This window comes from Alligator sinensis, unplaced genomic scaffold (assembly GCF_000455745.1).
Source record: "Alligator sinensis unplaced genomic scaffold, ASM45574v1 scaffold325_1, whole genome shotgun sequence".
NCBI classification, from domain to species: domain Eukaryota; kingdom Metazoa; phylum Chordata; order Crocodylia; family Alligatoridae; genus Alligator; species Alligator sinensis.
Window position 1 is genome coordinate 1534035 of NW_005842118.1, and position 13798 is coordinate 1547832.

The 13798-nt window shown below is 42.7% G+C and overlaps 2 protein-coding genes across 3 annotated transcripts in view; one reads left to right on the top strand and one right to left on the bottom strand.

Annotated features, from left to right (window-relative positions):
• The window catches only part of CTNNA3 (catenin alpha 3), a 1539787-nt gene that overhangs the window by 975713 nt on the left and 550276 nt on the right, over positions 1-13798 (bottom strand).
• The window catches only part of LRRTM3 (leucine rich repeat transmembrane neuronal 3), a 188967-nt gene that overhangs the window by 98525 nt on the left and 76644 nt on the right, over positions 1-13798 (top strand). The gene's annotated exons all lie outside the window — the stretch shown is intronic.

Here is a 13798-nt window from a genome sequence, read left to right on the forward strand (position 1 = left end):
GGAAGGAAGGAAGGAAGGGAGGAAGAAGAGCAACAGAATAAGGAGCCTGTACTGGAGCCTGTTTTGTTCAATATCTTCATCAATGACCTGGAAGATGGCATAGAGTGCACCCTCAGCAAGTTTGCAGATGACACCAAGCTGTGGGGAGTAATAGATATGGTGGAGGGTAGAGCTAGGATTCAGAGAAACCTCAACAAATTGGGGGGCTGGACCAAAAGAAATCTCCTGGACCCCATGCACACAAGTGTAGACGTGCAGTATGTGGCACCACAGATCTGTTTGCAGCACCACATGCCACATATGCAGGTGTGCCCTGTGCTGCTACCTTTCAGAGTGAGGGGGAAGGGAGGGAGGGGTGGGAGGGGTTGACCCTAGGAGATCCCAGGGTCAAAAAAATGCACACCAAAAAAAAGTGGAGCGGCACATGTGGCAGCAGTGCGCACCACCCAAAACCTGAGCCTGACCAGTCAGAGCCACACTCCAGCTGCCAACCAGGCTTCCAACTGCAGGAGCATTGCAGCTGCATCTCCCTAAGGCCCCCAGCACCCCCAGGTAAGTCTACTGGGATCAGCACAGTTGCTGGCCCCAGCCTCCCCTACCCCACCCAGGGTAACCTGCCATGCACCAGAATGCCCATGGCAAGGGTGTTCTCTGGGGACAAGTAGCAGCAGCACAAGGTGTACAATTGCTACTTGTCCCTGGGGAAACAAATGGCCATGCTCAGACATGGCCATGAGGTTCAATAAGAAAAAGTGCAAAGTCCTGCACTTAAGACAGAACAATTCTGTAAACCAGTACAGGCTGTGGACTGATTGGCTAGGCAGCAGCTCTGCAGAAAAGGATTTACAGTGGACAATAGGCTGAATTTGAGCCACCAGTGTGCCCTTGTTGCCAAGAAAGCTAATAACATAATGGACTGCATTGGTAGGAATGTTGCCAGCAGATCAAGAGAAGTGACTATTTCCCTCTACTCTGCACTGGTGAGGCCACATCTAGAGTATTGTGTCCAGTTTAGCAAAGAAAAGACAGAGGGGATTTAATAGCAGTCTTCAACTACTGAAGCGTGGTTCCAAAGAAGATAGAACTAGATTGTTCTCAGTGGTGGCAAATGACAGAACAAGGAGCAGTAATGGTCTCAAGTTGTAGCAAGGGAAGTTTAGGTTAGATATTAGGAAAAACTCTCTCACTAGGAGGGAAGGAAAACCCTGGAACAGATAACCCATAGAGGTTGTGGAGTCTCTGTCCTTGGAGGTTAAGACGTGGCTAGATAAAGCATTGGCTGTGATAATATAGTTGGGGATGGTCCTATTTTGATCACTGAGTTGGACTATATGACCTCCTGAGGTCCCTTCCAACCCTAATTTTCTATGATTCTATGTCCTGGGACTTCTGGAGCAGAGTTCCTTCATCATCACCACACCTTACCAAACAATTACTAACAGGAAAACACGTTCTTTCCAAACAGTTACAGTCATCTTTACAGCTAATACATGTCCCTCTAGTAGCAAGTGAACACTGTAAAAGGAGCGAACTTACTTGAGATCATAGCAATTTTGCCAGATTCTCCTAATGACACGCTGAACAGAGATCACCTTTTGACCCACATTTGTTATGGAATCCCAGAAATGCTTAAGGTCACAGTTATGGTTTCTATACAATTCCAGATTGTCTAAAATAAGACAAGGGTTAGAATAGATTTCTCTTCACTTACCAAACCTCCAGATCCCTTAACAGATGTACTGTAGGTAAGGTTTGGCACCTTAGGATTTCTTCTTACTGCATTGTTCCAGAAATTGTCTAAGTAGAAAAGGTATTCTTATTCCCAGGGATTTTGAGACTGACAGGTCTTAATCATGAAAAATACTCTTGAGGCAATGCAGATGCCAAACACCATAACCCTTCACTGTTACAAGCTTTTCTAAAAGAATCTTAGGAATATATAGAACCTTGAAAGCATGAGAATGCTGAAGGTTTTTCTTAAATACCTGAATTTTAATCTCTTTTGTTTACAGTTACTTTTAAGTCTTTCATGACATCCCTGAGGAAATCTTCAAACCATTTGAACTGATATTTTAAATAATACCCCAGGAGGCCTGGGGACCAGACATGGAGTTTGTCCATAATCTGGAATATTTCCATTTTATACAGCTTTTAATGTTCATGGCAAATGTATTGATTCTAACCCCTATCAAGAAGGAGCTATCTTTGTCCTCATTTAATACTAAGGAATGGACTCAGGTATTAGAGACATAATAATTTTTGGTACATCTGACATCTATTCTAAATTAGATGGTAGGGTATTTAGATGGTAGGGTATTTAGATTAGAACACAACATTTTTTTAAATGATCTCCCTAAAATCATGCATATCTAAATATAGAGGTAGTTAGTCATGTTAGTCCGAAATCAGGCAGAAGGTAGGTCAGGGTGGCATGTTAGGCTGCCTATACATGAGTAAGGAGACTACTCAGATGCACGCTGGAGCATGGCAATTACCACACTCCAGCAGCCTCCTATATCTTGTGTATCCGCATCCCCACACTTCAAAATGGCGACGGGGGCATGGGGACGCTGATACATGAAACGCTCCGGGCACTATAATTAGACTGAGTCTTGGAGCCACTGTAATTAAAGCGCCCTCCCCCTCCAAACTCCTGGAGCACATGTATAAATGCCCTTAGAGGCTAATTGGTTCAAAGAGGCATAACATTTCATAGTTGACAGCCTGCTTCATCAGATAGTATGAATGTACCATGTAGTCCACCCAAATCTAAATTGTTTCAGCAGTGGTTTGAAGACAAGTCATGGTTATATGTAAATAAGTCCCTGTAAGCTGGCATTTCTTCCATCTCTTCCAGAATCTCTGAAAGTTGAGTGGAACCCATAGGAAAACATTCAGGAGGCTAAATCTTCAAGTCATCCAAACACTAATGACTGTCAGGTAAAACAAAACAAAAACAAATCTGGCACTGGAAAGAAAAGACTTTTATGAACTGGCGAGGAACTGAAACACTGGCATCCTTCTTCTGTGTATCATAAGGAGTAGGCAGTGGAAAAGAAGGAAAGTGATATATTCTCAAAAGAATACATTCTGAAGGGCTGGTAACACCTTTTGAAAATAATGAACCTAAGCTTTTTTAATCTATCACTTATTTTATATACTATGCAATTATATCTGGGCAACATGAACATTTTCAGTTATTTTTCATGGAAACTGTGAAATAGAGCTGCATAAATGTTTTTAATAATTTGATATGAAAGAAACCCTCAAATCAAACACATATTAAAGTTTTATGCTATCCCTCATGTAACATGCTTAGATTTATATTAATCAAATGATAAATTTCCAAATCATTACTTAAAAATGTAGTTGAATATAGAAATATCGTTCTGTTTTCTGTCACATTAGACCTTTATTGTACACCGCATAGGTAATAGACGTACTCAGAAAACAGACCATAGGGTATTTCTCATGTTACTACTTGAGGAGTTATTTTACTAAGCAATTTTCCTTGCAACCAATTGGCACTGCAGTACAGACATCTTTTTCATATATTTACAACCAAAACCATTTTTGCAATCTTGATTTTATTTAAGCTATTTTCTTCAGTGAAATGGTTTAACAAATATTATTGCTAATTAATAATGCTGTTACAAATTAATTAACGTGTATTAAGTAATAAAAATAGCAATAAAACTGAATGGAGAGTATTTTACTTTTGTAGAATGATGTCAATACAAATCTAGTGAGATGGCATTACAACAGGCAGTAGCCATGAGAGTCCTCCAGGATAGCGTCATGATGACAGCAGCACAATTTTATTGCAGTTCTATTATGGCTGAAGTACTCTGAAAATTTAATTTGACTGTTTGGCATCTAAGCCAATTACTCAGGGAAGACTGGCTGGAAACTGATCAAGTCTTGACTCAACAACACTTATCATTCACTACTGCCATAAAATAAAAAAAAAAATAGCAACTTCCAAAGGACATGAGGTAAGAGAGGATCAGGGAGATGTGAAAAGTCTTAACACTTAATATGCTCTTGCTGATGAAGATCTCCATAGCAGGCAAAACTGGGTCTCATCATAATTATAGGGCAAAAGCCTATATCTATTTTCCTGACAATCAAAATCTGAATTTATTTCAATCCATCCAGTTCCTAGCCATAGACTTTAAACATCCTGAAAGAAATGACCGTGCAGAATTTTTAGAGGGTTGAAAATCAGATCTGGATATGAATTTTGTAGTTAAAGCTTATTTTCTAATCCTAATTTCAACAAAAAGTTTTATATCTTAAAAACAATTTTTAGGAGTTAGATTTCTCTTATCATCCTTCACATACCCTGAACATAAGCAGGAATCCTTATTCTCCTGTGACTTTGCATTTGAGCAATGTACCTTGCACAAAAAGTATGCAAGCAGGAGAGGAAGGGGGAGATTGTTTTAATGAAATATTGATGCAGTTTTCTACCATAATGCTCACAGCTTAGTACAAAACACCTGTAGTCATGTTTTATTTTAGTCTTATCTATATTATAGTTATTTTCTAAAAAGGCTTCATGATATAAAAGTGAAATAGAACCAGCTAAAAAAAGCAGGTTGGAAAGTGATAACACACTGATCTTTCTCAAGTGTTTAATCAAAAAGGACCCCAGTTACAGTGAATTGTATGCAACAATAGAGAGAGACAGAAGCAGTTTCCTCTTCTAACTTAGCTGTGGTGGACACTATTGAATGTACAGAGCCTGTGGCAGTGAATCCCATAATAGTGAGTATGGACAACTTTGTATTTTGCCATGTCACCTTTTTCATTATGTTTGACAGCCTCATTTCAGATTAATAAACTACAGCAGTGGACTGGATAAATGGGAGTTCAGAGAGCTACATTACCCAGAAATATGTGATAAATTACACTGTTGGCAGCTTTCAAGCTCTCTTACCGCTCACATGAAAGAGCACAAACTCTTTTAATAATTGTTTGTAGACTGTTCCTATATTCCAGATTTTTCAGATTTGATCATTGTTTATTTACGTATTTTGGTTTGGAATTTAGGTACTTGATTTTTACCTGTTTCCAAGACAGAAGTAAATCCAAATTCTATCATTCTATATAACAATAGGTGCAGGTACAGTAAATGGCACACCTTTATAGCAAATGCTTTATAGTTCTAAATGCCCTTAGATGAAATACATGCCAAAAGTGATGGCTTTACTAGATCAAAGGGAAAAGGGATTTGTAGGAAAAAGAGGGAAGACCTTGGCTATAATTGAGATTTTCCTTTCTTCAGAAGCAATATTTATTTAAATATACATGAAACAACACAGTGGCAGTTACAGTTGCATGTCTTTCTATCTCTGAGTCAGTCAAAAGTACTTCTGTGGCTTTGCATCACATCGGGAAGGGAAAATAGTAATACGGTTGTCAATAAGTCAGATCTGAGTTTTTATGGTTCCTACTTTTGACTCTAAATTTTAGATTAAAGTAAACAAATCAGAATTCCCCATAATGGTTCTGAGAAGCAACAGATAACCACATTAATGTACAGCTAATATTTCCTTAAAGGGCAAAACACCTTTGGGTAGATGGATAAGGGAGCTGTGGGAAGGAATCCCCCTAGTCAATCGTCAGGCTTCAGAGACCTTACATCGGTTCCCCAAACCTCATTAGGGGGAAGGCAAGAAAATCCCCACATTACCAAAACACCCTGCAGAGCTCCATTCTACGTAACATAGAGAGTATGTCTTAACAGATTTTGCTTCCAAATACCACATTTGATCAAATATACGATGTTTTCCCCCTGCCATCAGCATGGGGGGGAGGGCAGGGGGTGAAGCTCTTTGTCTTACATTTGCATACAAAGAAATCTCATTAAATACACTGTCTATAATTAAACTGCTGCCAAAAGCAGCATGCAGTCAGTAATGGAAACCAACTATGAAGTTGATTGAATTCAGCCAACACTGAGCATGACTATAAAAAACATGGCCCATATGGAACAAATATAAGTTAGTACAACCCATTTGAAAAAGCTATATGGTAGTGCCCATGATGCTTAGTCTCCCTCAGCACCAACTCTTTTTTCAAGTCACGGTGAACCACAACACTGAATATATTTCAACTTCCTCTTCACTCCCAGAGCTGACCTGCACCTTTCTTCCCTTTCGTGTTTCTTCACCATCTTAAATGTCTGGCAAACATTACCAAATCGGGCCCCAAACAGTTCACCCAGAATCCCTCTGTTTCTCCTTCTCTCAGGCTGTCGCATCTGATTAGTATGGCTCTGCCTTCCATGAGGTTGAGCCAGATCAGGTTGCACTGCACCTCTTCTGCACATGATTTTTTGGAGGATCTCAGGTCTCATGACAAGAACACATGGTTCCATTAATGAGTGGGGGACTAATTAGCATATACCCTGCACAAAGTAATCTATCTGGAGTACACACACGTACTAAGCAGTGCTGAGCTACTGGGTCACCATGGCTTGAAATGCTGTTGACTCTGATGGACCTAGCCCAATGTTGTATATAGTAAAGCATGACCTTTTTACTTTGGACTAATACCTTTACTATATATAAATAGGTACAAAAGTGGTATTTTAAAACATGTTTATGGAGTAGTTGTGGTAAAACTTGCAGTCATTTCAAAAAAGGTAAAATACATCAATTCTAATGAAATAAGTTTATGGGTACCCAAAGCACAAAGTCAGTGTTTTCAGATTTGTCCTTCACATTCTTATGCTCAGGGAAATCAGGGTTTGACAATAAGGGGGGAGGGGCTACAGGGGGAAGAAGTAGGAGGAGCAGATGGCAACGACACCTCCTGACCCCTCAGATTTATCTTCCCTGCTGTAGCAGTGGGAGGGGGATAAATTCAAGGCAAACCCCTAAGAATTAGAATCTATATCTGGAAAATTATAACAAAATTATAAATTGTTCTTATATGGAAACTAATTATTGGGGTTCATCTTATATTCATGGCCACCTTATATTTAAGTAAATATAGTAAGTCTCTTCTATAGTAAGCAACCACTGAGGAAGAGTCAAAATTGATTCCTTAGTATAAAATAAATTTCAGCTTTCTTCATTTTTCTGCTCAAGCAATATCAAGCTTTGCTGGGAATTTACCATTTTCATCTAATTGCAATGATATTAACTAAGTTTCATTTGTATGAATCAGTTAATTGCATTCTATCTCATAAACTATAGATAAACATACGTGTGCTTGTATATATTAGGAATATTATGAGGCATAAACACAAGGCTAAGTAGTGAAGGTAACAATCACTAGACTTCCATACTCTATGTGTAAAGCCAGTGATATGAAGGAGCCCTTAGTTAAAGCCTTCATTTTACACAATTTCCTGAACATATTTGGGTAGGACTATCAAAGTGCTATGCATAGTTTTAGCTATGCAATACCCACTAACTACCAAAGGAACTTTGTAGCTATATCTTTCCTCAATGTTTTGACATTTTCTCCAACACTGCCTTACTCCATTCCAACAAATAGGATTACACAATTCTATATAATTTGAAAGAAGTGAAGGGTTTTCAGATAAAACACATTTCCTACATAATTCCCAGGTAAAGCATGGAAAACCTCTGCATCAATAAAATGAGTGGCATTTTTCCTGGGGCAGGAGGAGCTATATTTTCCACCTGAAGTTACAACAGTGTTTTTAAGTGAGCTATTGAAGAAGAAGGAGAAAGAGAAGGAGAAGGAAAAGGAGAAGAAGTAGAAGAAATGAATCCACTAACTCAAGTTTATTCTTTTTCTAAGTTTTAGAAATATAACTTTTTCTTGTTAAAGTATTGTCTTAATGAATGGTTCCACTCCTGAATATAATATACACTATAGTAACTGTGAAGGTGCAGCACATTTCTGCCATAGACTTACTAATTAATAGGACTGCCCTTTTTTTGGTGATGAAGAGCAAATAGATTTTTCACTGAAGAATGCAGGATTAGTTTTTCAAGCTTTTTGTGAATTCAGGTAAGATTTACCTATTAGTTTTAACTTTAAAAAATTCAGACTAGATTCACAAACTCAAGAAGTATAAGGTAAGGCCACCCATGCAGGAGGTAAGAAACCCAAAAATCAATTCAAACCTCCGTATCCAAAATCACATTAGAGTGCCCTTACCAGCTCGATACAGTGTGGTCTGGGATAGGTTGCTTTCAATATCTTCTATTGACTTAGGGTGCATGTAGACATTACACTTAGATTGGTCTAACTAGAGTCAGGTTGGTTGATCTAAGTGCATAACTGTACATACATTCAGGGAGTTTAGATTGGGCAAAAAAAGGCAAACCCAATCTAACTTAATTCAGTTAAGGAAATGCAGTACCTAGATTGGGCCAACCTATGCATGTGTACCCATGTTCAGACCACACCCCCAGGGCTGGGAAAGCCAAGCTGCTCACCGCAGGCCTGAGGCCACACTTTTCTTACCCACCCCATCTTGACTGGACTATTTTTAGCCCTCCAGTCTCTCCACCTCCAAATGGACACCCCACTCCAGACTTACGAACCCTGCCAGACTCATTACCCCCCCACATCCCACAATCCCCAATCCAGTCCTGCCCACCAGTCCCCCAACCCTAACTTAGATCGCACTTCTGGCATGGCTTCTGGCACCAGCAAGCAAGTGCAAAAATTGGGAACCTAATTTACAAACGTGTGGCATAAAGGAAGCCATGTAATCATAGATCAGATCCTGCAAACATGCACATGCCCTTAGTTCTACTTTGTAGAAGAGATTTTGTTTATTTATTGAAGCACAGCTTGACCCCAAAGCTTCTACCCAACAGACAGGTGTCTTACCTAGTGGACTACAATCACTCTCATGATCTTGCTGAGTGAATATTTAAGTATTCTGGCTTGCCTCAGAATAAATTATACCCAGTACTTACTGCATATACCAGGGAGATGGAAGACGCGAGCTTAAATTCACTCCCTGCCTGAGAAAGACCAGGAAAGATCTCCCATTGAGTGATTAAAAAATAAAAACAAAACACTAAACATCCAGTATTAACTAAAAGAAAAAAAAAAGTCACCTATTTTGCATAAAACTTAAACTTTTAAGAGAATATTATTTTAGCTTCCAGCAGTTTTTCCACTTTACAACTTTTACTTTTCAATGGAAATATCTGCATATTAATTAAGTAAATTCTATCAACACTGAATCAGAGGTGCTTAATCATATATATAATTAATTTGATTTAACTCCTCTAATTCAGTATTTTTTATATATATATATATATATATTGCAAAGTTAAACCCCCACAATTATGAAAAGTGAGCATTAAGGCTCCCCGAAAAACCTTAATTCACCTCCCTGGTGAGCATGCATTAGATATAGTCTTTAATTACATGCTCACTTTGGGGTTGTTTGGGTTTTTTTGTTTTTAAAGGACCTCTTTTATCAAGGAACAACTCCATTCAAATAAAATAATTTCTTTACTTTCCAAATTACAAGCTTATTTAACTATATCCCACCCATGGTGAGAGAAAAACTACCATTCCATGAAGGCATCATCTGTCCTATAATAACCTGGGTAACCCAGTCCATTATGACTATTTTATTACAATCACTTCCTAATTCAGCACACTGTTCAAACCCTGAGGAGAGAACTATCAGTTTCCTCATGGATGTTTCTATGGTTCTGCATCTGAGTGAGTCACAAATATTAACAAAGTATTTGTCTCAGCACCCTAAGGAGAAGGCATCATTATCCACATTTTAGGGAGGGAGAACTGATGTGGTATGGAGGAGGGAAATGCTGAGGCATTTTTTGTATAAATTGTACTCCCTTTCTTCCTGCACCTTGGCCAAACTAGTTGATAAAATGCAGGTCAAAGAAAACTTCACAGACAGTTAAATATCAGGGTTATTTTACATAAACCCTAATAAGTAGTTGTTGTTATTCCTTGCACTTAATACAACTTTCAAAGAGCGTGCCACAAAGTTTCTTAGTGAAATAACTATAGGATGCCTACAGAAAACTTTGCAAATAGGATCTGAATTACTGTGGATAAATGTTAACAAAAGCTGTTAGGCAGACACTGAACGGCACAATGCAGTGTTGCAGAGACACCTGACTTAATTCCATGTGAGCTGGCTTCAGAACTGGATAGAGTATGGATGCATCAAGGTGGTGCAGCTATGAGACTAATTAAGACTTAGGAGCAGCATGCACGGTATTGTCCAAGGCTAGGGACAGACATTACACATAAACCAGTTTAACTGATCAGAAATTGGTTTAAACCTGTATCAGAACAGACATTCAGTGCACATAAACCAGTTTCAAAATGGCTGAAACCAGTTTACGATAAACCTGGTTGAATGTAGACCAGATTTAACTTATGTGACACAAGCCAGTTTATGCAATGTCTGTCCTAGACCTCTTGCTGGTTTAGGTTAAATCAGGAACCAGAGAACCCCCCCACCCCAACATCCCGGCATGTTCTCTGGGCTGGGCTCTCTGCTCCAGCCCTGCCAGGCTGGCCCCGCCCCTCTGCTCCCCAGCCAGAGCAGGGACAGGCAGGGGCAGGGGTCTGCCCAGAGAGAGGTTTAATACCCTTTCTCTATCCCACCAACAGGGACCCAAGCCAGGTCTGCTGAGCACTCCTCCCTCACTGCTGGAGCAGTGGGGCACCATGGCCTCTGAAGCAGAGGAGGGCAGGGAAGAGAGTTAGTCTCCCCTCTACCCCCCACTGGCAGCCAGGCCTGCCTGCCCTCGTTGCCGTGCTCCCTGCCCCCACCCCCAGGGGCCCTGCCTGGCTGCGCCCCCTCCCTGCCACTGCAGTGAGAGGGGGCAGGGCCATTGATCAGGGCAGCAGCCCCTGCCATAATGTGGGGGAGTGCAAACCCCTTCCCAGTGTGGGGCTCTGTGCTGCAGGGCCGGCAGAGCTGAGGTGAGCTATGCACAGCAGCACCAGGGTCCCAAGTGGGCCAGAGCCGAGCCCCCTGTAGTGCTGCCATGCTCTGCAGAGCAGCCCATACCAGGGAGGGGCTCACACTCCAGGAAGTCATGATGGGCTCCTGCCCATCATGGTCATTCACCAGTTGCCACTCCAACTGCTGGGCGGGGGCAGGGGCGGGGCCCAGCCCCCACCACTCGGTCTGTGTTTGGGGCAAGCTACCTCCCGGCAAAAAGTGGCTTATTCAGCTGCTGACTCTGAACACAGGCTGAATGGTGGCTGCGGCCGGGCCAGGCAGACCCCACTGTGATGCCAGAGGCCAGCAACTGAATAAGCCCCCTCCTGCCTGGAGGGGGCTTGCCCTGAGCACAGAGATGCTGCTGGCACTGCAGTGGGGTCTGACCAGCCTGGCTGCAGCTCCCACTTAGCCTGTGCTTGGGGCCAGTGGCTGAATAATTCCCCTCCTGCTGGGAGGGGCTTGGCCTGAGCACAGAGTGGTGGTGGCCAAGCTGGACAGACTCCACTGGATTGCCAGTAGCCTTTCTGTGCTCAGGGCAAAACCACTCCCGGCAGGAAGGGGCTTATTCAGCCATTGGCCACTAGCACCACAGCAGGGTCTGCCCAGCCCAGCTGCAGCCACTGCTCATCCTGTGCTGAGGGCCAGCAGCTGAATAAGCCCTCCCTGGCTGGAAAAGGGCTCACCCTGAGCACAGACCAAGCAGTGGGGGCCAGGTCCTGCCCCCGCTCAGCAGCTGGGGTGGTGAGCAGTGAATGACTGTGAGAGGCAGCAGCCAGTCATGGCTTCCCAAAGGGTGAGCCCCTTCCCAGCAAGGGGCGCTTGGCAGAGTGCAGTAGTGCTGCAGGGGGCTTAGAGGGCTCTGGCCCTCTTGGGACCCCGGTGTTGCCATGCACAGCCTGCTGCAGCTCTGCTGGCCCCACAGCACAGTGCTCCTGCTGGGAAGGGGCTTGTGAAGCATCGGGGAGGAAGCATGGGTAGAGCAGGGCCCCTTGTGGTGAGCAGGGCAGGGACAGGGTTATTCCTCCTCCATCCATCGTCCAGTGGAGGGGACAGCAGGAGGCCTATTCCCGGGCAGGGAGCGCAGCTATAGGGGCAGGCAGACCCACCTGCCAGTGAGGGCAGAAGGGAGACTAACTCTCCTCCCTGCCTCACTCTGCCTCAAGGCACATGGTGCCCCGCTACTGCAGCAGCAAGGGGGAAGCACCCTACAGACCCCATCCGGGTCCCTGGAAGTGGGATAGAGAGGGAGGAATTAAATCCCTCTCTGGCCAGTTCAGTGTAGACTGGCCATGCCCCGCCAGTACATCTTTCCTGCAGCTCTAGTGCCCCCCAGCGCCTGGCCCGAGCAACTGCAGGCATGTGCCTGCATTGCCTCAGTCCAGAGAGAATGTGTGTCCTGTTACAAACCAGTTCAGCCTATGCAGGTTAGACCAACCTGCAAAGGTTAAACTAATTCAGGCTCTGGCTGTTTGAATGTGTTTCCCTAGCCCAAATATGACTATACTCCTTTTAGTTCCAGAGTTAGCAAGCAGTGTTGGCGCTCAGATCGTTCCCCACTGCATTGTGCCATACAGATATGCTCTAAAGGCTATGGGCATTCCTCATGTTGCTTTTATATACATTCAGATATAAGCTTTCAACATAGCATTTTCTATCTCTATACTTTAGTATAAATACATACACATTTTCCTCTGATCTTCACTCAGAGTGGGGATCTCTGTCTTTACAGTGTGACCATATGTTTTGTGTTACCTGGGCATTTCAGAGCCTAAGCAGAAAAGATACATCTCACTCATTTACAAAAATGTTAGGATCCTGCAAGCTGACAAAGAGTCGTGAGCTTTCACAGATACAAGGAATTCTAGCCCAGTTACCTATGAAACAGTGCGAAGCTGTAGCTGCTATCCAAAGCGATACAGGTATGGAGACACAGCTTCTACAGCATCTACGTGAATCAGTTACTGAGACCATAGGGCTGCTTTACCTGCCATATTTTTAATTTCTCCTTTTGTTCTAATTGGCTCAACTCTTGAAGGATGACTGAGCATGTTCGGCCACGTGGCTTGCCCACATGGAAAACTTCCAATACACCTTCAGAAACATTGACTCTGCATGGCTGCTAATTGCAACACCCTCTTTCCATGAATGTGCCGAGACACCACCGATATTCATGTCTCATCCCCATTGCTTCTCTCCTTCAATTTGGACAAGTCAAACACTGTAATAGAAAGCCTATAAGTCACAAAGACATTCAGAGATTCATTCCAAAAGTATCTCTTCATTTTAGATGGCCCACTTGGGGCAGTTAGGATCCAGGCATTCAAAGTACTTGGCATTATAGAGGACTTCATATGTTTAATGTACAACTCCCAAGCCTCCAGTTTTAGTTGTCAGCACTCCTGCAAATGAGACCCCAGGGTCTTGAGTCAGGTATCTAGAAACTAAGAAACATGCAATTAATGACTGCTTTTGGGGAAAAAGTAGTTTAAGTAACTTGCCTAGCATTGCACAGGAACTCTTTGGCAGGGAGAAAAAACATAATATAGTTCTCCAGTTTAGATGCCTTAACCATGAGCTCATCCTTTTCCTTCCTGTGATTCCCTACCTCATTCACTTCACACTTCCCAACCACTGTAACAATATCTGGGGTCCTATAGACCAGGGGTGGGCAAAATGTGGCCCGGGGGCTGGATGTGGCCCGCCAGCCCCTCTCTCCGGCCTGCAGGACCCCTAAAAAATTTAGAAAATTAATATTTATCTGCCCTGGGCTGCCTGTCATGCGACCCTCGATGGCTTGCCAAAACTCAGTTAGTGGCCCTCTGCCCAGAATAATTGCCTGCCCCTGCTATAGAC